Source organism: Schistocerca gregaria, chromosome 9, assembly GCF_023897955.1.
Source record: "Schistocerca gregaria isolate iqSchGreg1 chromosome 9, iqSchGreg1.2, whole genome shotgun sequence".
In the NCBI taxonomy this organism is placed as follows: domain Eukaryota; kingdom Metazoa; phylum Arthropoda; class Insecta; order Orthoptera; family Acrididae; genus Schistocerca; species Schistocerca gregaria.
In genome coordinates this window covers 96,501,722-96,527,737 of record NC_064928.1, presented here as the reverse complement: position 1 = coordinate 96,527,737, position 26,016 = coordinate 96,501,722, and positions in this window count along the sequence as shown.

Here is a 26,016-nt window from a genome sequence, read left to right as displayed (position 1 = left end):
TGATGATGATGATGAGGATGAAATACATTTTCTCATGTTTCAGTATATCATACAGTCTTTTGATTTTTTACATCAACAAATCCGTCCGCCCCCGATAGCTGAGTGGTCAGCGTGACAGACTGTCAATCTTAAGGGCCCAGGTTCGATTCCCGGCTGAGACGGAGATTTTCTCCACTCAGGGACTGGGTGTTGTGTTGTCCTAATCATCATCATTTCATCCCTATCGACACACAAGTCGCCGAAGTGGCGTCAACTCGAAAGACCTGCACCAGGCGAACGGTCTACCCGATGGGACGCCCTAGTCACACGACTTACATTACATCAACAAATCCTAAATTACATTGTTCGCGCCTATTATACAAGAATACCTCCGATTTCATCACAGGCAGACTTAGGACTCACTCACTCTGCGGAAAAAACTTTATTCTGAAGGGCTTACAATCTTTGTTAACAAATGAATTACTACTGGCTTTCATTGTATTGTTAATTTTGATTATTATTTCATAAATGAATCCGTAAATAAAAATAGTAAATGGTACGGGATTGTGTATGCATAACAGAAATCTTAAATGTGCAAATATTTCGTTATTTCAAATGTGTCTAAAAAGTAATTTTAACTGTTCATTCAGAACTAGTACTTATCGATTTTAATATCGAAAGTAAAATATTTTATAAAGTAATTCCTTTTCATAAATTTTAGCTTGAAATAGAACATACTGTGTACAAAATTATATGAAAATTTTCAGTAAAGTAACTAAGACAATACTGATCTGTCCAAAATTCGAAAAATAATACTGGTATCGACAAGGACTGTTGAGGGAATGAAATGCTAGAGGAGGATTTCCTGCTACAACAGATATCAGACTACAAATGCCCAACATACACGGTTAACGCGAACTCCACCGACGAAATTTCCAAAGATTTTGAGGTGTATTATCTGAGTATTTTGACCTAAGGGATCCCCAGTGGCTCGTTACAGAGTAATACTATAAGTATGATTTCTTCTGCTTGTTACCGCAAATACCTCCGTTCCCATGAAAATATCTGCTCAATGTCGAAAAATCCTGTAATCACCGAAACGTAAAACATCAAACACGGAATTCAGGCGAAGAAAGTACACTTTTATCACAGTGTGTTCAGTCTGTTCTGCAATTGTAGAGTACAGTACAGTACGCAATAAACGGAGAACTTTTGCTTTTCATCTGCGATAGGACCTCAGAATGTAAGTTACACATATTCTTCCACGCTAAGACCATTGTGTAACAAGAGTGGAGCATTGTCCGAAAATACAGTGTATCTTCCATTTTTAGTTGGTTGGTTGTGGGATGGATGATTAAAAGGACAAAAGTACTAGGTCATCAGCCCCTTTTTCCTCGAACAGACTGGTCTACTTGAATGTAGACTGCTGCATAAACCAAAGAGCAAGAAAACACTAACGTCTACGAAAGGTCAACGAATGCGAGATAAAGGACAAAAAGAGCAAGGGGTGACAGAGGAAGAAAGGCAGGCAAGATACCACATCTAGGGAGCAGCCAGAAGCCCCGGAAAGCAGAGTGCTGTAAGTGGCCATGCATCCCCCAGCCTCGGCCACTTACCAGAGGTATTCTACTCAGAAATTTCGTAAGTCAAGACTGGCAACACGGGCAGGGCAAGAGAAACACAGAGTGGCAAAAGATTAACAAGTCTAACAGACCTTCGAGAGGAGGGGAAGGAGGATAAAACGGCAGGTAGAGATTCGGGCTGGAGCACCAAACCGGCCGCTGTGGCCGAGCGGATGTAGGAACTTCAGCCCGGAACCGCGCCACTGCTACGGTCGCAGGTTCGAATCCTGCCTCGAGCATGGGTGTGTGTGATGTTCTTAGGTTAGTTAGGATTAAGTAGTTCTAAGTCTACGGGACTGATGACCTCAGATGTCCCATAGTGCTCAGAGCCATTTGAACCATTTGGACCACCAAGACAAGACAGCTTCAGCCCAGTCTGGGCAGAGGAGGCAACATAGTGCTCTCCCAATGCCTGAAGGGGCCAATAAGGTTAAGTGGCCTTTCCTTAAAGTGGTAAAAAGCTCTCTTCACAAATAAAACGTGAAACTAAGTCAGCTGCTGAGGCATCGTCTCGTAACACCAAGGGTAGCGAGTCAGCCTGATGCAGCGTGTCACAACGACACTGGTGTGGATTCCTCGCGAGAGAGAAGATGAGCGGGAGTAAGCCAAGTATGGCTGATGTGGAGCCGCCGAAGGATAGTGTCCATGCGAGAGGCCGGCATCGAAGATCCCCCCACACATTCGTAATCTCCTTTATCATCCATAGTTTGTTTGGTGAAGTCAGAGTGAGCCATTCCGTATTCCAGATTCTTAAAACTTGACGGCATATCACCGGCCAGAGAACTGTTTCCGGGATATCGACCTCAAGAGTCGGTTTACTGGTAGCCAGTTCGGCCAGCTTATCAGCGATTTCATTTCTATGGTTTCCAGCAAACACATTTTTACTGCCGTACGGACGACAGGTACGTCACAGTGAGCGAGTGGAAAGGGCGACACCTGGAAACGTTCCACTCCAAAGTAAAAGCAGGCAGGGCAGTACGATTCTTGTGGGCAAAACTTCTAAATAGCTCAACATTCGCTGTGAAAATCTGGTGGTATCTGGACGAAATGAGATGTCGCGTCTAGCCACAGTAATGTGGTGCCAACTGTCTCACCAGGGCCGCAGAGACGCCCGTGGCGCTGATCACGATGATGATGATTTGAGAGGAGGAGCGCTCAGCATCATGGTCATCAGCCCATGCCATCTCGTGGGGGGGGAGGGGGGGACGAAGGCTGTCCTCACATGTGGAGCAGTTTATAACGTATTACAATCTGCCTTCCCTCCCCACTAATTTAGGGATGAGGCCACTGATCACGAAGGAAGGTTGTCGGCGTCGAACACAGACGACAAAGTTTAACAATGGGATTCGCCAACAGCCGTGAAATTGAGATGCTATTTTATTTTAACTAACAGCTTCGGCAGTCCATTATGACATCTTCAGCCTCATACGCATCGCTCAAAAATAAACGATATTGGAATACTGGAACCATATGTTCCTGGATGTCGTGAATTCCAAACCATATAGCAAGTGCTTCCTTCGTTTATTTTTGAGAGATGCATTAGCGGCCTGAAGATGGGATAGTGGAATGGCGGGACTGGTAGTTAAAATAACATCTCAATTGTACGGCTGTTGGGGGAAAAACATTGTTAAATACTTGACCAGCCGCTGTCCAGTGTCTACAATGGATCAACAGACACAGACAACAATTTCCAGGCCTTCGAGGAGCTGATTTGCAGCAACTGCAGATTTTCCAACATTGTGGACGTTAATGCAGCGGTTCTCGAATTGCCAGCGAGAGGATTTCTATCGGCCAGGAATTAAACGAATGGTACCACGTCCCGACCGTTCTTTACAAAGACTTGGTGACTATGATGAAAACGCCGGCCGCGGTGGTCGTGCGGTTCTAGGCGCTGCAGTCCGGAACCGCGGGACTGCTACGGTCGCAGGTTCAAATGCTGTCTCGGGCATGGATGTGTGTGACGTCCTTAGGTTAGTTAGGTTTAAGTAGTTCTAAGTTCTAGGAGACTGATGACGTAAGATGTTAAGTCCCATAGTGCTCAGAGCCATTTGAACCATTTATATGATGAAAAGTAGTGTCACGTTTTTATATTACTCTGAAGTGTAGTGCAGCACTCAATGAAAGATACGTGGCCTGCCTTAAATTTGTGTAACTTACATTTTGTTCGAAATGTCAACCACCATGATAGCGGCAACAAATGGACTCAAGAAAAACCTGTGCAATACTTTAAGAAAATTTGATTGAAGCAGTCACGGAAGTCTTCTAGAAATAATAGCCAACAGTACTGCTCCCATAATTTCAGATGAAAAAAAAAATTTTGTAGAGCTGAAAAACTGAAGGAAATTTGTAGAAACACAAATAGGCAAAATATATTCTAAAACATAAAAAAACGACCGACAACGAGGAAATTATCTGAATCACAAGGCAATCTGTAGATGTGATGCACATGTACTTTCCAAACAATGATTTCAGATTCAGAAAAACTGGATGATTTTTTTTAAAGAGAAAGAGCTTCAGAAACTGGCAAGGGAACCTCCCAATCGCACCCCCCTCAGATTTAGTTATAAGTTGGTACAGTGGATAGGCCTTGAAAAACTGAACACAGATCAATCGATAAAACAGGAAGACGTTGCGTGGAACTATGAAAAAAAATATAGAAACTGAGTAGTCCATGAGAAAGATGGGCAACATCAAGGATACCCTAAATTCAGGAGCGTCTTGGTCCCGTGGTTTGGGTGAGCTGCTGCGGAACGGGAGGTCCTTGGTTCAAGTCTTCCCTCGATCGAAACGTTTTCTTTCTTTATTTTCGCAAAGTTATTATCTATCCGTCCGTTCATGACGTCTCTGTTCACTGTTTAGTGTCTGTGTTTTGCGACCGCACCGCAAAACCGTGCGATTAGTAGACGAAAGGACGTGCCTCTCCAATGGGAACCGAAAACATTTGATCGCAAGGTCATAGGCCAACCGATTCCTCCACAGGAAAACACGTCTGATATATTCTATACGACACTGGTGACGGCATGTGCGTCACATGACAGGAATATGTTGTCGACCCACCTAACTTGTACACTTGCCGAATGGGTAAAAAGGTTCTTCTACCTCGCCCGATTTAGGTTTTCTTGTGGATGTGATAATCACTCCCAAAAAAGTGATGAAAACGTAAGAGTTTGTCACATAAACTGCAACAAATGAATGCAACAGTTTCACAGTCGCACAGTTTACCCTGTGCTCTGTCAAAACTTATGTTTTTAACGTTTTCAAATTTTTCCGTGAGTAGGCCGTCTAATCCTGCATATGTCCAAGCAAATCTGAAAATGTCCTGGTATTTTGGATAGCGAAGTTGATTATGTGTGAATGCCTGAACTTCGATAATTGTCTGAAAATAAAAAATTAAACTGTTCAATCGAGGGAATACATGTACCAAGGGCCTCCCATTCTGCAGCTGCTCGCGCTAACCACGTGACCACGGCGTTCCTGAGCTCACTTCATCCATGATGTTGCCTATCTTCCGCATGGACTACTCAGTTTGTATATTTTGCTTATTTTTTTTCATCGTTCCACATAACTTCTTCCTGTTTTCTGGATTGCTATGTGTTCAGTTTTTCAAGGCCTATCCACTTTGCCAACATATAACTAAATCTGTGGGGGGTGCGATGGGGAGGTTCCCTTGTGAACAAGTCAATAACTCGTTGGTTCACATTTGGACGTTACGCAACCAGTTATTCGTTTTGGTATTGATTGACAGAGTTGTGGGATATCCTCGTGAGGATATCGTTCCACATTCTTATTGGCGCGTTAGATCGTTAACATACGCCCTGCCCGTAATTCTCCAAACATTGCGAGTTGGGAAGAGATCCGGCGATACTGCTGGCCCAGGTAGGATTTGGCAAGCACGAAGACAAGCGGTAGAAACTCTTGCCGTATGTGGCGGTCATTATGTTGCTAAAATGTAAGCACAGGTTGGTTTGACACGGATGACGACAAAACGGGGTGGAGAGTATGATCGACATCCCGTTGTGTTGCTAAGGTGCAGCGGATGACAACCAAAGAGGTCCTGCTAGGAAAGAAACACCACCCCTCACCAGCACTCCTGGTTGACATTACCCATGACGGACGATGGTCAAGTTGGTATCCCTCCACTGCTCGGGGTGCCTCAGGACACGTCTTCGGTGGTCATTTTGGCTCAGTTCGAAGCTGGACTTATCATCGAAGACACTTCTACTCCAGGCAGTGAGATTCCAGAGTAAAAACAGAAATTGTAAATTTAGAAAAAAAACTATCAGTTTAATACGTCACAGCTGCAAAATACTAACACGAATTCTTTACAGACGAGTGGAAAAACTGGTAGAAACTGACCTCGGGGAAGATCAGTTTAGATTCCGTAGAAACAATGGAACACGTGAGGCAATACTGACCTTATGACTTGTCTTAGAAGAAAGATTAAGGAAAGGCAAACCTGCTTTTCTAGACTTAGAGAAAGCTTTTGGCAATGTTGCCTGGAATACTCTCTTTCAAATTCTAAAGGTGGCAGGGATAAAATACAGGGAGCGAAAAGTTATTTACAATTTGTACAGAAACCAGATGGCAGTTAAGAGTCGAGGGGCATGAAAGGGAAGCAATTCAACCGTGAGCTAAACAAGACGTAGTTGAGGGCAAAGCGTGGATTTGCACAGCCGCCGACTCTCTTTACGTGTGCGTTGTTTAGAGAAATATTCCCTTGTTTAAAAATATATTCCCTGGTAAATGAATGTGATATTTTCCCACCTACACGATACGTATTTAAACTACTTCCTCACTCTACAACTGGTTTCGAATGTTTAAGCGCGTAACAAACACAACTGGCCGTTTGGTCATACGAAGTATATATCTGTTAAGAGGCAAATAATTATATACTTAACTCGATTAATTCGAGGTGATAATTAACCATGGAGTGTAGCCATGTATGGAACTGAAACGTGGACGATAAATAGTTTACACAAGAAGAGAATAGACGCTTTAGAAATGTGGTGCTGCAGAAGAATACTGAAGATTAGATGGGTAGAACACATAACTAATGAGGAGGTATTAAACAGAATCGGCGAGAAAGGAAATTTGTGCCACAACATGACTAGAAGAAGAGATCGGTTGGTAGGACATATTCTGAGTCATCAAGGCATCACCAGTTTAGTATTGAAGTGCAGCGTGGAGGGTAAAAATCGTAGAGGGTGGCCAAGAGATGAATTCACTGAACAGATTCAGTAGGATGTAGGTTGCAGTAGATATTGGGAGATGAAGAAGCTTGCACAGGATAGAGTAGCATGGAAAGCTACATCAAACCAGTGTCTGAACTGAAGACCACAACAAGTATAGCCTCTACGGGTTGGGGTTATAATTGACACGCGTCCGTTCCTTGTCTGTCGTAAGAGGCAACTAGTAGGACTCTTTATTTGGTCACGATATTAGCTTTCTGTTTCGACTATTCTTTGGGCATCTGAAGGTTTTCGCTCTTTTCACTTTTCCAACGCTTCTCTCCCTCGCCTTTTTTGGCTTTTTAAATCTTGGTCCCCATTTTTGGGTTTGACCTGCGCTTTCCAAATTTTACAGAAGTGTTGGCCGTTTGGGGAAGGACGTCTTACTGTAGTGCGTTAACTCTCCACCATGCACTATTATTTTTCGCACCCAGAATCCAGCGCAGTAGACAGTCCGTCGTGGTGGAGTTATGTATCCTCTCGGTGGTGATCTGACAACGCAGACATCGCATCTACATCTATATTTATACTCCGCAAGCCACCCAACAGTGTGTGGCGGAGGGCACTTTACGTGCCACTGTCATTACTTCCTTTTCCTGTTCCAGTCACGTGCGGTTCGCGGGAAGAACGATTGCCGGAAAGCCTCAGAGCGCGCTCGAATCTCTCTAATTTTACATTCGTGATTTCCTCGGGAGGTATAGGAAGGGGGGAGCAATATATTCGATACCTCATTCAGAAACGCACCCTCTCGAAACCTGGACAGCAAGCTACACCGCGATGCAAAGCGCCTCTCTTGCAGAGTCTGCCACTTGAGTTTGCTAAACATCTCCGTAACGCTGTCACAGTTACCAAATAACCCTGTGACGAAACGTGCCGCTCTTCTTTCGATCTTCTCTATCTCCTCCGTTAACCCGACCTGGTACGGATCCCACACTGATGAGCAATACTCAGGCATAGGTCAAACGAGTGTTTTGTAAGCCACCTCCTTTGTTGATAGACTACATTTTCTAAGGACTCTCCCAATGAATCTCAACCTGGTGCCCGCCTTACCAACAATTAATGTTATATGATCATTGCACTTCAAATCGTTCCGCACGCATACTCCCAGATATTTTACAGAAGTAACTGCTGCCAAGTGTTTGTTCCGCTATCATATAATCACACACTAAAGGATCCTTCTTTCTATGTATTCGCAAGACATTACATTTGTCTACGTTAAGGGTCAGTTGCCACTTCCTGCACCAAGTGCCTATCCGCTGCAGATCTTCCTGCATTTCGCTGAATTTCTCTGTATACTACAGCATCATCCGCGGAAAGCCGCATGGAACTTCCGACACTATCTACTAGGTTCAAAAAATGGTTCAAATGGCTCTGAGCACTATGGGACTCAACTGCTGTGGTCATTAGTCCCCTAGAACTTAGAACTACTTAAACCTAACTAACCTAAAGACATCACACACATCCATGCCCGAGGCAGGATTCGAACCTGCGATCGTAGCAGTCGCACGGTTCCGGACTGCGCGCCTAGAACCGCGAGACCACCGAGGCCGGCTTATCTACTAGGTCATTTATATATATTGTGAAAAGCAGTGGTCCCTTAACACTCCCCTGTGGGACGCCACAGGTTCCTTTAACGTCTGTAGAGGTCTCTCCATTGAGAAAACATACTGTGTTCTGTTTGCTAAAAACTCTTCAATCCAGCCACACAGTTAGTCTGATATTCCGTAGGCTCTTACTTTATCAGGCGACAGTACGGAACTGTATCGAACGTCTTCCGGAAGTCAAGGAAAATAGCATCTACCTGGGAGCCTGTATCTAATATTTTCTGGGTCTCATGAACAAATAAAGCGAGTTGGGTCTTCACACGACCGCTGTTTCCGGAATCCATGTCGATTCCTACAGAGTAGATACAGGGTTTCCAGAAATGACATGATACGCGAGCAAAACGCATTTTCTAAAATTCTACAACAGATCGACGTCAGAGATATAGGTCTATAGTTTTGCGCATCTGCTCGACGACCCTTTTTGAAGACTGGGACTACCTGTGCTCCTTTCCAATCATTTGGAACCTTCCGTTCCTCTAGAGACTTGCGGTACACTGCTGTTAGAAGGAGGGCAATTTCTTTCGCGTAGTCTGTGTAGAATCGAATTGGTATCCCGTCAGGTTCAGTGGACTTTCCTCTGTTGAGTGATTCCAGTTGCTTTTCTATTCCTTGGATACTTATTTCGTGTCAGCCATTTTTTTCGTTTGTGCGAGGATTTAGAGAAGGAACTGTAGTGTGGTCTTCCTCTGTGAAACAGCTTTGGAAAAATGTGTTTAGTATTTCAGCTTTATGCTTGTCATCCTTTGTTTCAATGCCATCATCATCCTGGAGTGTCTAGATATGCTGTTTCCAGCCACTTACTGATTTAACGTAAGACCAGAACTTCCTAGGATTTTCTGTCAAGTCGGTACATAGAATTTTACTTTCGAATTCACTGAACGCTTCATTCACAGCCCTCCTTACGCTTTGACATCGTTTAGGTTCAGTTTGTCTGAGAGGTAATGGCTGCTTTTAAACTTGGAGTGAAACTCTCTTTGTTTTCGCAGTAGTTTCCTAACTTTGTTGTTGAACCACGGTGGGTTTTTCCCGTCCCTCACAGTTTTACTCGGCACCTACCTGTCTAAAACGCATTTTACGATTGCCTTAAACTTTTGCCATAAACACTCAACATTGTCAGTGTCGGAACAGAAATTTTCGTTTTGATCTGTTAGGCAGACTGAAATCTGCCTTCTATTACACTTGCTAATCAGATAAACCTTCCTATTAACTTCCACATGCAGGGATGATGCAACGGCATTATGATCACTGATTCCCTGTTCTGCACTCACAGAGTCGAAAAGTTCTGGTCTGTTTGTTATCAGTAGGTCCAAGATGTTATCTCCACGAGTCGGTTCTCTGTTTAATTGCTCGAAGTAATTTTCGGACAGTGCACTCAGTATAATGTCACTCGATGCTCTGTCCCTACCACCCGTCCTAAACATCTGAGTGTCCCAGTCTATATCTGGTAAATTGAAATCTCCACCTAAGACTATAATAAGCTGAGAAAATTTATGTGAAATGTATTCCAAATTTTCTCTCAGTTGTTCTGCCACTAATGCTACTGAGTCGGGAGGTCGGTAAAAGGAGCCGATTATTGACCTAGCTCGGTTGTTGAGTGTAACCTCCACCCATAATAATTCACAGCAACTATCCACTTCTACTTCAGGATAAACGACTACTAACAGCGACAAACACGCCACCACTGGTTGCATGCAATCTATCCTTTCTGAACACTGTCTGTGCCTTAGTAAAAATTTCGGTAGAATTTTTTAGGGATTGAACCGTCGTCCTACGGAATGCGAGTCCAGTGTGTTAACCACTGCGCCACCTCGCTCTGTAGAGTTTTAAGTAGTTCTAAGTTGTAGGCGACTGATCACCTCAACAGTTGAGTCGCACAGTGCTCAGAGCCATTTGAACCATTTTGAGCTTCAGGCTACCGGGATTCAGGTAGTGGCCACTGTGCTAGATGGCGTTCGCCTTGGCAGGGTGGCGCCCACGGGGAGAGCCTCTGACGAGGGTGGCACTGGCGCAGATGATCCTCTATGAGACGGATCACACTTCAAGGAGGCCATTCCAAAAGATGGCTGTCTCAGCAGTTACGAACAGTGATTTTAATGCATAAGTTTGCTATCCTAAAGCATATCCGTCTCTGACCATGCCTTAAGAAGAGAGTCAGGTCAGGGGAAATAGAAGTGGACAGTTTTACCGAGTTCTTGATTTACTCTCGGACCGACGCTGAATCTTTTGTTAAAATGAAGCCACGGTTTTTCGTTAGCATATTGATGATCGATTTGGAGAGGCTGCTGCAATAGAGAAGATTAGAAATGGATTCCTGCTGGTCAAGACATCGCCAACCAATCACAGGCACTTCAGCCTGTGTGGAGATAAATATATCAGTCACCATTTCTCATACCAAGCTCAATAGAATGCAAGGCGTTTTCTTCGTTGGGCTCTGAGCACTATGGGACTTAACTTCTGAAGTCATCAGCCACCTAGAACTTAGAACTACTTAAACCTAACTAACCAAAGGACAGCTCACACATCCATGCCCAAGGCAGGATTCGAACCTGCGACCGTGGCGGTCGCGCGGTTCCAGACTGTAGCGCCTAGAACCGCTCGGCCACCCCGGGCGGCATCTTCGGTAGGGGTCTAACGCTGCAAACTGATGAGCTGTGTGCTAATCCGTCATGCCGTGGAGTCCGTTTTGTTCGCAATTATCCTTTCTTTCAGGGGTGCTGGTTGTGCAAGGTTCGCAGGAGAGCTTCTGTAAATGGAAGGTAGGAGACGAGGTACCGGCAGAAGTAAAAGTTGTGAGGACGGGGCGGGAGTCGTGCTTGGGTAACTCAGTTGGTGGACTGCTTACCGAATAAAGGCAAAAGTCTAAAGTTCGAGTCTCGGTCCGGCACACAGTTTTAATGTGCCAGGATGTTTCAAGGTTTCTCCTCTATAGGTATTTTTGCTTGGCTTGTTTTGGGGAAGGAGACTAGACAGCGAGGTCATCGGATTAGGGAAGGACGGGGAAGGAAGTAGGCCGTGCCCTTTGAAAGGAACCATCACGACATTTGCCTGGAGCGATTTCGGGAAATCACGGAAAACCTAAATCAAGATGGTCGGACGCGGGATTGAACCGTCGTCCTCCCGAATGCGAGTCCAGTGTCTAACCTCTGCGCCAGCTCGCTCAGTCAACATCGCCGGTGCCATGGTGGCCTGAAAATACACTCCTGGAAATTGAAACAAGAACACCGTGAATTCATTGTCCCAGGAAGGGGAAACTTTATTGACACATTCCTGGGGTCAGATACATCACATGATCACACTGACAGAACCACAGGCACATAGACACAGGCAACAGAGCATGCACAATGTCGGCACTAGTACAGTGTATATCCACTTTTCTCAGCAATGCAGGCTGCTATTTTCCCATGGAGACGATCGTAGAGATGCTAGATGTAGTCCTGTGGAACGGCTTGCCATGACATTTCCACCTGGCGCTTCAGTTGGACCAGCGTTCGTGCTGGACGTGCAGACCGCGTGAGACGACGCTTCATCCAGTCCCAAACATGCTCAATGGGAAACAGATCCGGAGATCTTGCTGGCCAGAGTAGTTGACTAACACCTTCTAGAGCACGTTGGGTGGCACAGGATACATGCGGACGTGCATTGTCCTGTTGGAACAGAAAGTTCCCTTGCCGGTCTAGGAATGGTAGAACGATGGGTTCGATGACGGTTTGGATGTACCGTGCACTATTCAGTGTCCCCTCGACGATCACCAGAGGTGTACGGCCAGTGTAGGAGATCGCTCCCCACACCATGATGCCGGGTGTTGGCCCTGTGTGCCTCGGTCGTACGCAGTCCTGATTGTGGCGCTCACCTGCACGGCGCCAAACACGCATACGACCATCATTGGCACCAAGGCAGAAGCGACTCTCATCGCTGAAGACGACACGTCTCCATTCGTCCCTCCATTCACGCCTGTCGCGACACCACTGGAGGCGGGGTGCACGATGTTGGGGCGTGAGCGGAAGACGGCCTAACGGTGTGCGGGACCGTAGCCCTGCTTCATAGAGACGGTTGCGAATGGTCCTCGCCGACATCCCAGGAGCAGCAGTGTACCTAATTTGCTGGGAAGTGGCGGTGCGGTCCCCTATGGCACTGCGTAGGATCCTACGGTCTTGGCGTGCATCCGTGCGTCGCTGCGGTCCGGTCCCAGGTCGACGGGCACGTGCACCTTCCGCCGACCACTGGCGACAACATCGATGTACTGTGGAGACCTCACGCCCCACGTGTTGAGCAATTCGGCGGTACGTCCACCCGGCCTCCCGCATGCCCACTATACGCCCTCGCTCAAAGTCCGTCAACTGCACATACGGTTCACGTCCACGCTGTCGCGGCATGCTACCTGTGTTAAAGACTGCGATGGAGCTCCGTATGCCACGGCAAACTGTCTGACACTGACGGCGGCGGTGCACAAATGCTTCGCAGTTAGCGCCATTCGACGGCCAACACCGCGGTTCCTGGTGTGTCCGCTGTGCCGTGCGTGTGATCATTGCTTGTACAGCCCTCTCGCAGTGTCCGGAGCAAGTATGGTGGGTCTGACACATCGGTGTCAATGTGTTCTTTTTTCCATTTCCAGGAGTGTATATCCACAGCTATCAGGGAACGTCAAAGGTGCTTCAATGACACAAACGCATCCCTCTTTGGATAATGCAATAACAACCAAGAGCGAAAGCGAAAACGTGGTTTTTGATAAACAAAAGGGTGCAGGATTATTGGGAGCAATTTATCTCCGCCATGCAACCCCTCAATGCTCAAACCGGAAACATTGATTACGGGCAATTCCCATACAGTTATCAACTTTTCTGAGAAAGAACTATCCAAGGAGCAAGTCTCTGTTCTTTCGAATGGAGGAAATTTTGCCATCACTCCATCACAGATTCCCACGCAAGATATGGTTGCCAATATAGAAGCAGGGATTCGTCTCTCATCACCGCATTCTGCTGATGAAATCAGGATGGAAACAGCCAAGCCACCCAGCAGTAATTTATCCCTAGGAGAAAGGAAGGCGTTACGGGAGATTAATGCGGACAGGAATATTATTGTACTTACTGCTGATAAGGGTAATGCTACTGTCGTGCTGAAGAGTGAGCATTGTCACAGAAAGATCAGTGACCTCCTGCATCTTCCCACCTATAAAAAACTGAAAAAGTACTCTACAACGAAAGTGTTAAGTGCTACCCAGCGATTAATAAAAAGCTCTTCCATTCCCACACAAGATAAAAGATACCTTTGCAAAACTGAAGCTTACCTTCCTAGACTGTATAGGTTACCTAAGATACACAAGCCCAATGTCCCATTGAGACCGATAGTAAGTGCCATTGGGGCTCCTACTCAAGAGCTGGCCTGATATCTTGCTTCTTTGTTGCAACTGTATATAGGTAAAACTGACACACATATTAAAAATTCCATGCATTTTATCGAAAAACTGAGGGAGATCACAGTTAGTCCAAGTGTCATCCTTGTCAGTTTCGATGTAGTATCCCTGTCCACCATGGTCCATGTTGACGAAGCTCTTTGTTAAAATGGTTCAAATGGCTCTGAGCACTATGGGACTTAACTGCTGTGGTCATCAGTCCCATAGAACGTAGAACTACTTAAACCTAACTAACCTAAGGACATCACACACATCCATGCCCGAGGCAGGAGTCGAACCTGCGACCGTAGCAGTCGCGCGGTTCCGGACTGCGCGCCTAGAACCGCGAGACCACCGCAACCGGCAAGCTCTTTGTTACATAGCTGATATGTTTCCTACTGTTATAATAGCTTTGTTTCGACATTTTCTATGCTCGACTTATTTTCAATATAACAACGAGTTTTATGAACAAATTGATGCGGTGGCCATGGGTTGCCATCTAAGCCCTGCTATTGCTAATCTATTTATGGAATTTTTCGAACAACAGGTGCTGCAGTCGGCCAAAAAAAAGCCCTTTGAAATGGTATCGATACGTGGATGACACACTTGTGATATGGAATCATGGTGAAGAGGAACTAAGTGATTTTTTGGTGCACATAAACTGTTTCAATCCAAAGATACAATTCACCATGGAAAAGAGCGTAATGGACAACTAATTTTTTTTTTGATGCATTGGGTGTTAAACGGGCAGATGGGACTTTAAGGCGCAAGGTGTATAGGAAAGACACACACACCGATCGTTACCTAGGCAGAAGAGGGGAGTCATAAAAACTTTAGTGGACAGAGCTAACAACATCTGTGAGCCAATTTGCTTGCAAGATGAATTAAGCCATTTGCGAACAGCTTTCAAGAGAAATGGGTACACTGACAAGGAAATAGATCAAGCGCTCCACCCTAGAAGAAAAGTGTCCGAAAATACACAACAACAACCGTCGGCTGGAAAAGTTTTTCTTCATAACATCACGGACCGTATTGGTAAAGTTTTGGCCAAGTTTCAAGTGGAGACAATCTTTCGACCTACCAAGAAAATTAGTGAAAGTTTTAGATCGGTGAAAGATACACGACACCCCTTAGCCACCCCAGGTGGGTATAGAATTCCGTGTAGCTGTGACATGGTTTATATTGGAACGACTAAAAGTAGAGTTAATAACCGCTTAACGGAACACAAAATGAACTGTAGATTGGGACAAATTGACATAACAGCTGTAGCGGAACACGTTTTCAAAAACGGCGATCACGAAATAAAATTTAGTGAGACAAACGTGATAGCTAGGACCTCACATTGTTATACTCGCATGTATAGAGGAGCTATAAAGATCTACAAGCACGGAAATAATTTTAATAGAAAAGAAGAAGGATTAAAACTAGACAAGATATGGCGGTCGACTTTGTACCAACAGAGTGACAATCGATTACCTGTAATCGAGAGAGATGGCACTAGCCAAAGGTAGTTTTAAAGTCAAAAACACGTGACGAGTGGTGGCGCCATCTAATCGCTCTGTACAAGCGGGACCTCCAGCGCCTAGCAGCCAGTCGCCGACTCACCTCAGAAGATGTTGCCCGCAGGAGGCAACGAAACGTCAGGAAAGAGAAGAAGTTTTATATATGGACCACGGCAATTCAGCCCGGAAGTTTTAATGAATGAAGTCGCCGGCCGTGAAATCTTACATGCCTAAAACAAACTGTTATTAGCGGTATAGAATTTTAAGTGCTTGTAGTTTATTTGATTCTAAATTAGTGAATATTTCTTTAAATAAAATGTTTCAGTGTAAACTAACTATAGACTTAAAGTTACCAAATATGCAGCAACCAGTCGCAAAATAATGTTTTATTTATTCACTATTGTAAATCGATTTCAGCCGATTAACAGCCATCATCGGTGCTTTCAACCAACATGTGCACTGAGTAGTAATACTGTCTTAAGCAGAGGCCAAACATAAACTTTGACATATGCGTCATGAGTAGGAAATACAGCAGAAAAGAAAAGAAAAACGTTTATTTATGGAATAGAATTATAGGAAGGAAATGGAGGAACTCCACCTTGCTATGTTTCAACACATTCCCTCACTTTATGGTTCAAAAAAAGTTCAAATGGCTATGAGCACTATGGGACTCAACATCTGTGGTCATAAGTTCCCTAGAACTTAGAACTACTTAAACCTAACTAACCTAAGGACATCACACACATCCATGCCCGAGGCAGAATTCAAACCTGCGACCGTAGCACTTTATGTTTGACCTCTGCTTAAGACAGTATTATTACTCAGGGCACATATTGGTTGAAAGCACCGATGACGGCTGTTAATCAGCAGAAATAGATTTGCAAAAGTGAACAAATAAAACATGATTTCGCGACTGATTGCTGAATATTTGGTAATTTTATGGTTTACGGTCGCTGGACGACTTGAGAACCACATGGAGCCCACCATTCATAACTGTAGAATTATCATCAGTAGTCTGAAAACTATACATTGTGTAATCAAATTTAGGAAATTACAGCGTGAGTAACAATTTTTCAGTACTATTTAGTCATGATATATGTGTAGGAAATACAGCAGAAAAGAAAAGAAAAATGTTTATTTATGGAATAGAATTATAGCAAGGAAATGGAGGAACTCCACTTTGCTATGTTTCAACACATTTCCTCATTTCACGAGCTTGTAGTTTGGAAGCACGAAATAGTATAAAGCATAAAATAATTTTTTTGTTTTTATTTTATTTATTTAGTTATTTATTGTTCCGAGGGACCAAATTAAGGAGAAGTCTCCATGGTCATGGAACGAGTCAATACATAAAAATTATAACACGATGGTAGAAACAGATAAAACGAAATACAAGAAACGTATTCTGGCGACAATTCGTAAGTTTAAATAAAGAAAATCAACAATGTAACACTGGACTTTGCTTAATTTTTCAGCTCTTCCAGGAGCTCCTCGACAGAATAGGAGTGAGCCATGAGGAAATTCTTTAGACTTAAAAGTGTTTGGGCTACTGCTAAGATTTTTGAGTTTTTGTGGTAGCTTATTGAAAATGGATGCAGCAGAATACTGCACTCCTTTCTGCACAAGAGTCCAGGAAGTGCATTGCACATGCAGATTTGATTTTTGCCTAGCATTAACTGAGCGAAAGCTGCTAACTCTTGGGAATAGGCTAATATTGCTAACAACAAACGACATTAAAGAAAAGATATACTGTGAGGGCAATGTCAGAATTCCCAGACTATTACCTTTTTGAATCAGAAGGATTGCCCCAAAATATAATACCATACGACATAAGCGTATGAAAATATGCGAAGTAGACTACTTTTCGTGTTGAACAGTCACTTACTTCAGATACTGTTCTAATGGTAAATAAAGCAGCGTTTAGTTTCTGAACAAGATCTTGAACATGGGCTTTCCACAACAGCTTACTATCTATCCGAACGCCTAGGAACTTGAACTGTTCCGTCTCGCTTATAATATGCCCGTCTATTTGATCAAAATATCGGTTCTTGTTGGACTGTGAGTTAGAAACTGTAAAGCATCAAATTATTTTCCTCAAGCCATTAACTTATTTCATGAACTACATTATTTGATAATGTTTCAATATTACACACAAGATCCTTTACTACCAAGTTGGTGTCATCAGCAAACAGAAATATTTTTGAATCACCTGTAATACTAGAAGGCATATCATTTATATAAACAAGAAACAGGTAATACATTTTTGGTATCCACGTAAAAGATAAGACAGTGAAAAAAGTACAAAAATACATTAAGCAAGATTGTTTCGTATTTCTCTTTTATGAAGCAGAAGTATTGTTGTGCACTTGGATCTACAAAAGATCGCCAAGAATTTTCTGGAAATTTTAATTCTCTAATTTGAATATTTCACAAAGTGACATGTTATTCTAGTAAAATTACAAATTTTTGGAAACGGAAAAACTGGTACCACAAAACAACAGAACTGGATTTTGGAATGGACCACATTTTAACATTCGAACATTTCATAATACGATAATCTGAATAGGAACAACTTCTGAATGAAACAATATTCTGAATCGGTAGTATGTTGTTTAGTCAGACTAGAATAAGGAATTTTAAAGGAGGTTTAGAGAAGGTAGGTCAATCCTAAAACAAGCTATTATCAGCGGGGTCGAGTATTTTGGTACTCGTCGTTTACATTATTCTTAAATCACGAATATTTGTTTAAATAAAGTTTTTCAGTGTGAACTATAAGAGGCGGTCAAAACGTTTGTTTGTGGGTGTTGTTGCAGCATATACGCAACATAGTGCGACTACGATGCGGAAAAGTATTTAAACCGACAAGCTCTGGGAGGTTGTAGGGGACATTAAAACAAATATTTTTCTCTAATGTAATTTTTTTTCTATGAGGAGTATTTAGACCGGCAGAGGAAGATTTCTCTGGCGGGCAAATTTATTAAACCAACAAACATTCTGCCTCTGCCAATCCACGTTTCTGGGAACCGTCGGTCCAGGAATCGACGCACACGACGACTGAAATGTGCCGGCGCCCCGTCATGTTGGAACCACATGCGTTGTCTTGTAGGGAGCGGGACGTCTTCCAGCAATTCTGGCAATGCTCTGGAGAGAAAATTGTAATAGTGTCTGCCATTTAATGGCCTAGGTAGCAGATACGACCCAATTAAACAGTCCCCAACAACACCGACCCACACATTAACGAAGAATGAAAGATGAGCGCTAGTAACTGTGGCATGTGGGTTATCCTCACTCCAAACATACTAATTGTGCATGTTGAAGACTCCATTACGCCGGAACGTTGCTTCATCGGTAAACAACACAGAGGATGGAAATGTAGGATGCATTTCACACTGTTCCAGGCACCACTGCGAAAACTGTGCTCTGGGTGGATGATCAACTGGTTCCAGGTTGTGGACACGCTATAAGTAAAATGGACGTAATAATTTCTCTCGAAGGACTGTTCTTACATTCCTCTGATTCGTCCCCATGTTACGTGGAATTGCACGAGTGCTGATTGAAGGATCCCGCTCCACATGCTGCAAGACAGCTTCCTCAAATTGCAGCGTTCTTACCGTGCGACGGCGTCCCTGTCCAGGTAATCTGCTAAATGATCCGATCTCACGCAGACGTTGGTACAGAGCAGCAAAGGTCGTATGATGCGGGATACGGCAATTAGGATATTGTTGTTGATAAACCCGCTGTGTAACTCGTCCGTTGTGGTGCGCTACGTAGTACGCACAAACCATATCAGGTGTACGCTCCATTACTAAATAGAGTAGACAGCAGTTTCCTAAACCTGAAGAGCGTAATACGCCCTCTAACAACTGAAGATACTAATACGGCCTCTGAGGAGCGTAATACGGCATCCACCTGCTTAAGTAATCCTCATAGGAAAAAATGACATTAGGGAAAAATATTTGTTTTGATGTCCCCTACAACTTCCCAGAGTTTGTCTGTTTAAATACTTTTCACGCTGCATAAACACCGATGTGTAAGCAAGGTATTAGTGTCGCCTTCGTGTAGCGGGTGTTTGCGCGGTAAACGTGGAAACGTGTAGCACAATGTTATTATCAAACGCTCCCAAACAGGACCAACGTCCTGTTATTCTCTTCTTGACTGCCGAAGGACAAACAGCGGTAAACATTAATCGGATTATGCTGTCTGCCGAAAACCACCATTGTGAGATGATGCGCCAGGGGGTGCCATTTCTGCATAGTAATGCACGTCCCCATACCGCAAACGTCGTAACGCAAAAAAAAAAAGTGCTTCAAATGGCCCTGAGCACTATGGGACTTAACATCTGAGGTCATCAGTCCCCTAGAACTTAGAACTACTTAAACCTAACTGAGACATCACACACATCCATGCCCGAGGCAGGATTCGAACCTGCGACCGTAACGGTCGCGCGGTTCCAGACTGTAGCGCCTAGAACCGCTCGGCCACACTGGCCGGCCATCGCAACGCAGAAATTAGGCCAAGTGAAGTGGGAGACACTCCAGCACCTACCTGAGCCGTGTATCGACTCGTTCTACACCTTGCGTTTAGACTGAATTGGTTTTCCTTTTCTTCCCCTGACACGTTTGTTTGATATGTTGTCTGTCATTAAGTGGCTGCTTGGTTGTCTTTTCCCTCTGCTATCGATATCTGCGTTTATGCTTCCGGGATACTGCTATGCAGGAAGTGAGATCGGTTGTAGCCTCCTGTGGAGGCACGGAAGTAGTGGCGTTTGCGCGCAGAGAGAGTGTGGTGGACACGGGAGGGCAGTGTGGCTCTCCAGCGCGAAGCAGGCGTGGTCGGTTGTACCGAGTCGCCACGTGATGTACGTCGGTTGTGTGTAACGAGCGGGTCGAGTTGACGGAACAGCTCCCCGCGTGTTGGTTGTATACAGAATCGCCCCACGAGTAGTTGCTGTTCATTTCGCCTTGGTGGGACGTTAACAAGCTTCTTTAAATCCTCCGTTTCAACACTGGAGTTTAAAAGGGGACACCTAACATGAAGGAGCGGTCACTACCCGTCAACGTTGCAGACAAGACGTGAACTCCGGTGACAGAGCGTGTTGTCGCGTGACCGTGGCGTGTTGGGTACGCTGGCGACGCGTGCGCGGTCGGATGTGTGGATCCTTGCCATAGGAGGTCGTGTACTGCCTGTTAGAGCATAACTGCAAGTTAAGTTAGTGGAAGGTTTAATCATTAAGTAATAAGTTTGCGTAACCAGTGTCTCTTCTGCCTTGTGGCCTCCGGCTATCGGGTTTCCCGTCCCCGGCTCCGGTGTAATTGAAGACAGTGATCTTCCCTCCTCCTCTCGTTACTGCCCGATGGGAGGTGTAGTTTTGGCAATTCAATTGTTTCGCTATTCTGTCTTGTGTTATGAGTAAATTCATGCTTCTTGTTGGTTGATCATGTGGTCGCTCATTCAGGTTTGCGTGGTGTAATGTTTCCTTGCACGAGGTTAGCTCTGATTCTGTCAGCAAGTTAAGCCATCTTATAATAAGTTTTGGCTGGCTAAAAGTCAGTGCAGTGACCAGCCTGAGAGTGGCAATTGTGTTTACGGGCGTATTTAAATTGCTCAGTATTCTGTCTAGCCTGAGCATTCCTGAGTGGGTGATTTGTGGCCGCCTTACACGGGTCCGCCATATCTGTTATGTCCTAATGATATTCCAGGAAACTTATGTTTAAATTTTTTTTAATTCCTCCAAGTTTGTAAATTCCTTTTATCGCCATTAATCGTGTGTTTGCTGAGAACTTTTTAATTTTTTTTTTAATGGCGGTGTTGTTAGCTTCACTACCTCACCGTACTATATTAACAAAGTTCTGTTTTTACTTTAGGAGCCTGTTTCCTAATCTTCTTTAAATTTTTTAAAATTGTTGTATTGCTATAAATTACTTTCATTGTCGTTAGCGGCGTGTTTTAAAAGGTAGTTTATTGCCGTACTGCTAGTTTCTGTACGATACGAATATAACATTTGTGAAAATCTCAAGTGGACAGTAAACTACCAGAAATTTGGCCCCGTTTCCCAACTTGTGGTGTGGCTTGTAGTAGCCGTAACCACTGCGTGTGCCACTACCTTACAATCCTAGTCTCTCCCCATGCGATTATCATGCCTTCAGTTTTTTTTTTTATTTTTAAAAAAGCCTTTGAATAGTGTACGATTCCTATTGGACGAGGATGTGCAGCAGGCAGTTACGGACTCCTTCACACAGCAGGACACCGTATTTCTAGCAAACGTGTATCTTCAGCCTGGTGCGTCGTTGGGATGATTGGCCTTCGGTGCTCACAGCTATTTTGTATCATTGACATACCGATTCTGAATACGACCCTCGAACAGAAAATTTGTAAGACGTGTATATTTCAATTGCCTATTGTCAAACTACAATTTATGAAAAATGTTTGTATTTCATTAACAGGATTAAGTAGGAATAATTAATATTTGTCATGTTGGAAATAATTGTGGTAGCAGGGAATGTCTGCACCAAAGTATTGTTGGCAAGAGAGACCGCAAATTGATATAATTTTAAAAAGGGCGGGAGAGACCGCGTATGGATACATTTTATGAAAAGAGCGGTAAAGACCGCGCATTGATACATTTTCTAATGGTAGCAGGGATTGTCAGCACCAGAAAGCATTGTTGGTAGGAGAGACCGCACTTTAGCGTTCGTAGAAAGTCAGTAGTAAGCGAGATGTGAAGCGAGTTCGTAGAAGGTCTGAAGCGAGAGGTTGAGAGAAGCGGTGTGCCTGCCAGCCACTAGCTATGACTTACAAGAGATTATAAGCGGATGTACAGAGACATCAGCTAACTATTATCTTAAGAGGAACTAATATTATTGAATTATTTTCTTTGCGAAACTCAAGTCTACTGAAGGTATGTTTGCGCAGTGCTAGTTGTAAGATTATTGTAAAAAGTAAGTCCCATATGAACGTTTGTAAAATCATTTCCATAACCAACAGTAAATATTTGAAGCGTTTTCAGAATATAATTAATTTTTGCCAGCAATGTTGCATTACATTCGAATCCCAAAAACCATCAACGTAAAACTTTGCAATACTTTTGTTGTTGTCAAGAAAAAGTGTAACTATGAATTACGTAACTTCAGTCAAATTAATTAAAGAGTAACGTCAGCTTTGGTGATAAATACAGCCACTCATTATGACATCCCACCAGCAGTTAATAGAGTATAGTAAACCAGAGTAAGTACATTCATGTCGCAGTTCGATGTAGCAATCAGATGGCGATCCAGTCACAGCGAAAAAGGTGAGGAACAGTTCTGGGTTATTGCAGGTAACGACTGAGGGCCACGACGACGACACATTCTATGTTTCGTCGAAATAATCCGAAAATCAGTTTTAAAAAGCAGCAATTAAATTTGTATGCGTAGATTGAGAAAGAGAGTAAATTTCAAAGGGAAGATTTAATTTGTTTTTATTCAGCAAGAGATAGAAATCCCAAGGATAGGTTTCATAGGAATGTTGCGTAACAAAAAAAAAAAAAAAAAAAAAAAAAAAAAAAAAAAAAAAAAAAGATAGAGGAGACGGGAAGGTTTCAACTTTTCGATCTCCCCTTATAATTGTACCGTTATCGTCACTTGTGTGAAGACTACACACTAATAATAAAATTTATCAAAGTACGGCGTGAATAACAATTTGGCGCCGGCCGGTGTGGCCGAGCGGTTCTAGGTGCTTCAGTGTGGAACCGCGCGACCGATACGGTCGCAGGTTCGAATCCTGCCTCGGGCACGGATGTGTGTGATGTCCGTAGGTTAGTTAGGTTTCAGTAGTTCTAGGTTCTAGGGGACTGATGAGCTTAGATGTTAATCCCATAGTGCTCAGAGCCATCTGAACCATTTTTGAACGATTTGGCAATATTATGCCATCATGGTATGTGACTTATATGAAGAAAATACACTGAAGCACCAAAGAAACTGGTATAAGCATGCGTCCTGAAATAATGAAATATATAAACGGGCAGAATATGGCGCTACGGGCGGCAGCACCTATCAAGAGACAACGGTCTGGTGCAGTTGTTAGATCGGTTACTGCTGCTACAATGGCAGGTTACCAACATTTAAGTTAGTTTCAACATGGTGTTATAGTCAGCGCACGAGCGATGGGACACAGCATCTTCGAGATAGCGATGAAGGGGGAATTTTCGCGCACGACTATTTCACGAGTGTAGCCTGAATATCAGGAATCCGGTAAAACATCAAATCTCCGACATCGCTGCGGCCAGAAAAAGATCCTGCGAGAACGGGTCCAACGACGACTGAAAAGAATCTTCCAGCATATACTAAGATGGTATCTGTTCTTTCGTACATGTTCATACCATCAGTGGCCATGGAGCTCGCTAGAATGAAATGAATGAAATGAACACTCTTCGCTGCTTACAGGCATTGACATACGTCAACGGGGACAGATGAAAATTTGTGCCCCTGACTGGGATTCGAACCCGAGATCTTCTGCTTACATGGCAGACGCTCTATCCATCTTTTTTTTTTTAATCTCATTTTGTTCGCTTGCGTTCGTTGTACTTGCTCGGGGCGGACGTCGTAAGACATCCATTGAAGTTGATCGATTAACTCAGTTTTTTTTATTGCAGAGGGCATCCAACCCTCCGGCCGAACACGCTGAGCTACCGTGCCGGCATCCATCTGAGCCACCGAGGACACAGAGGATAGCGCGACTGCAGGGATTTATCTCTGGCACGCCTCCCGCGAAACCCACATTCTCAACGTATTGTCCCGCACTACATTCGTAATGCCCCCGCCCATTATACTCATTACTCGCGGCGCGTTGCCGATTCCCGTAAGAGTTCGCACAGAAGAAGAAGATGGTCAAGTGACCGATGAGCCTTACATATATATATTATATAGGGTGTTTCAAAAATGACCGGTATATTTGAAACGGCAATACAAACTAAACGAGCAGCGATAGAAATACACCGTTTGTTGCAATATGCTTGGGACAACAGTACATTTTCAGGCGAACAAACTTTCGAAATTACAGTAGTTACAATTTTCAACAACAGATGGCGCTGCAAGTGATGTGAAAGATATAGAAGACAACGCAGTCTGTGGGTGCGCCATTCTGTACGTCGTCTTTCTGCTGTAAGCGTGTGCTGTTCACAACGTGCAAGTGTGCTGTGGACAACATGGTTTATTCCTCAGAACAGAGGATTTTTCTGGTGTTGGAATTCCACCGCCTAGAACACAGTGTTGTTGCAACAAGACGAAGTTTTCAACGGAGGTTTAATGTAACCAAAGGACCGAAAAGCGATACAATAAAGGATCTGTTTGAAAAATTTCAACGGACTGGGAACGTGACAGATGAACGTGCTGGAAAGGTAGGGCGACCGCGTACAGCAACCACAGAGGGCAACGCGCAGCTAGTGCAGCAGGTGATCCGACAGCGGCCTCGGGTTTCCGTTGGCCGTGTTGCAGCTGCGGTCCAAATGACGCCAACGTCCACGTATCGTCTCATGCGCCAGAGTTTACACCTCTAGCCATACAAAATTCAAACGCGGCAACCCCTCAGCGCCGCTACCATTGCTGCACGAGAGACATTCGCTAACGATATAGTGCACAGCATTGATGACGGCGATATGCATGTGGGCAGCATTTGGTTTACTGACGAAGCTTATTTTTACCTGGACGGCTTCGTCAATAAACAGAACTGGCGCATATGGGGAACCGAAAAGCGCCATGTTACAGTCCCATCGTCCCTGCATCCTCAAAAAGTACTGGTCTGGGACGCCATTTCTTCCAAAGGAATCATTGGCCCATTTTTCAGATCCGAAACGATTACTGCATTACGCTATCTGGACATTCTTCGTGACTTTGTGGCGGTACAAACTGCCTTAGACGACACTGCGAACACCTCGTGGTTTATGCAAGATGGTGCCCGGCCACATTGCACGGCCGACGTTTTTAATTTCGTGAATGAATTTTTCGATGATCGTGTGATTGCTTTGGGCTATCCGAAAGCCATGTAAGCAGGAGATCCCGGATTCGAGTCCCGGTCGGGGCACACAATTTCATCTGTCCCCGTTGACGTATGTCAACATCTGTAAGCAGCTAAGTGTGTTCATTTCATTGTGACTTCAATCTTTCAGCATGACAGAAGTGCAGCCCTTCCGCCAATTTCTGCATATTTCAATGCTGGGCCATCAGAGTGCGAACCAATCACTGAAACATCATCGATACTGGCTTTCGTAGCCCAAGGCCAACTCGTGTACCTTTAATGACTGCACGACACAAAGCTTCTCGCCTCGCCTGGGCCCGTCGACACCGACAGTGGACTGTTGATGACTGGAAACATGTTACCTGGTCAGACGTGTCTCGATTCAAGTTGTACAGAACGGATGGAGACAACGTCCATGGGGACCCTGCATGTCAACAGGTGACTTTTCAAGCTGGTGGAGGCTCTGTAATGGTGTGGGGCGTGTGCAGTTGGAGTGATACGGGACCCCTGGTACGAGTAGATAAGACTGTGACAGGTAACACGTACGTGAGTATCCTGTCTGATCATCTGCACCCATTCATGTCCATTGTACATTTTGACGGATTTGGGCAATTCCAGCAGGACAATGAGACATCCCACACTTTCAGAATTGCTACAGAGTGGCCCCTGGAACACTCTTGTGAGTTTAAACAGTTACACTGG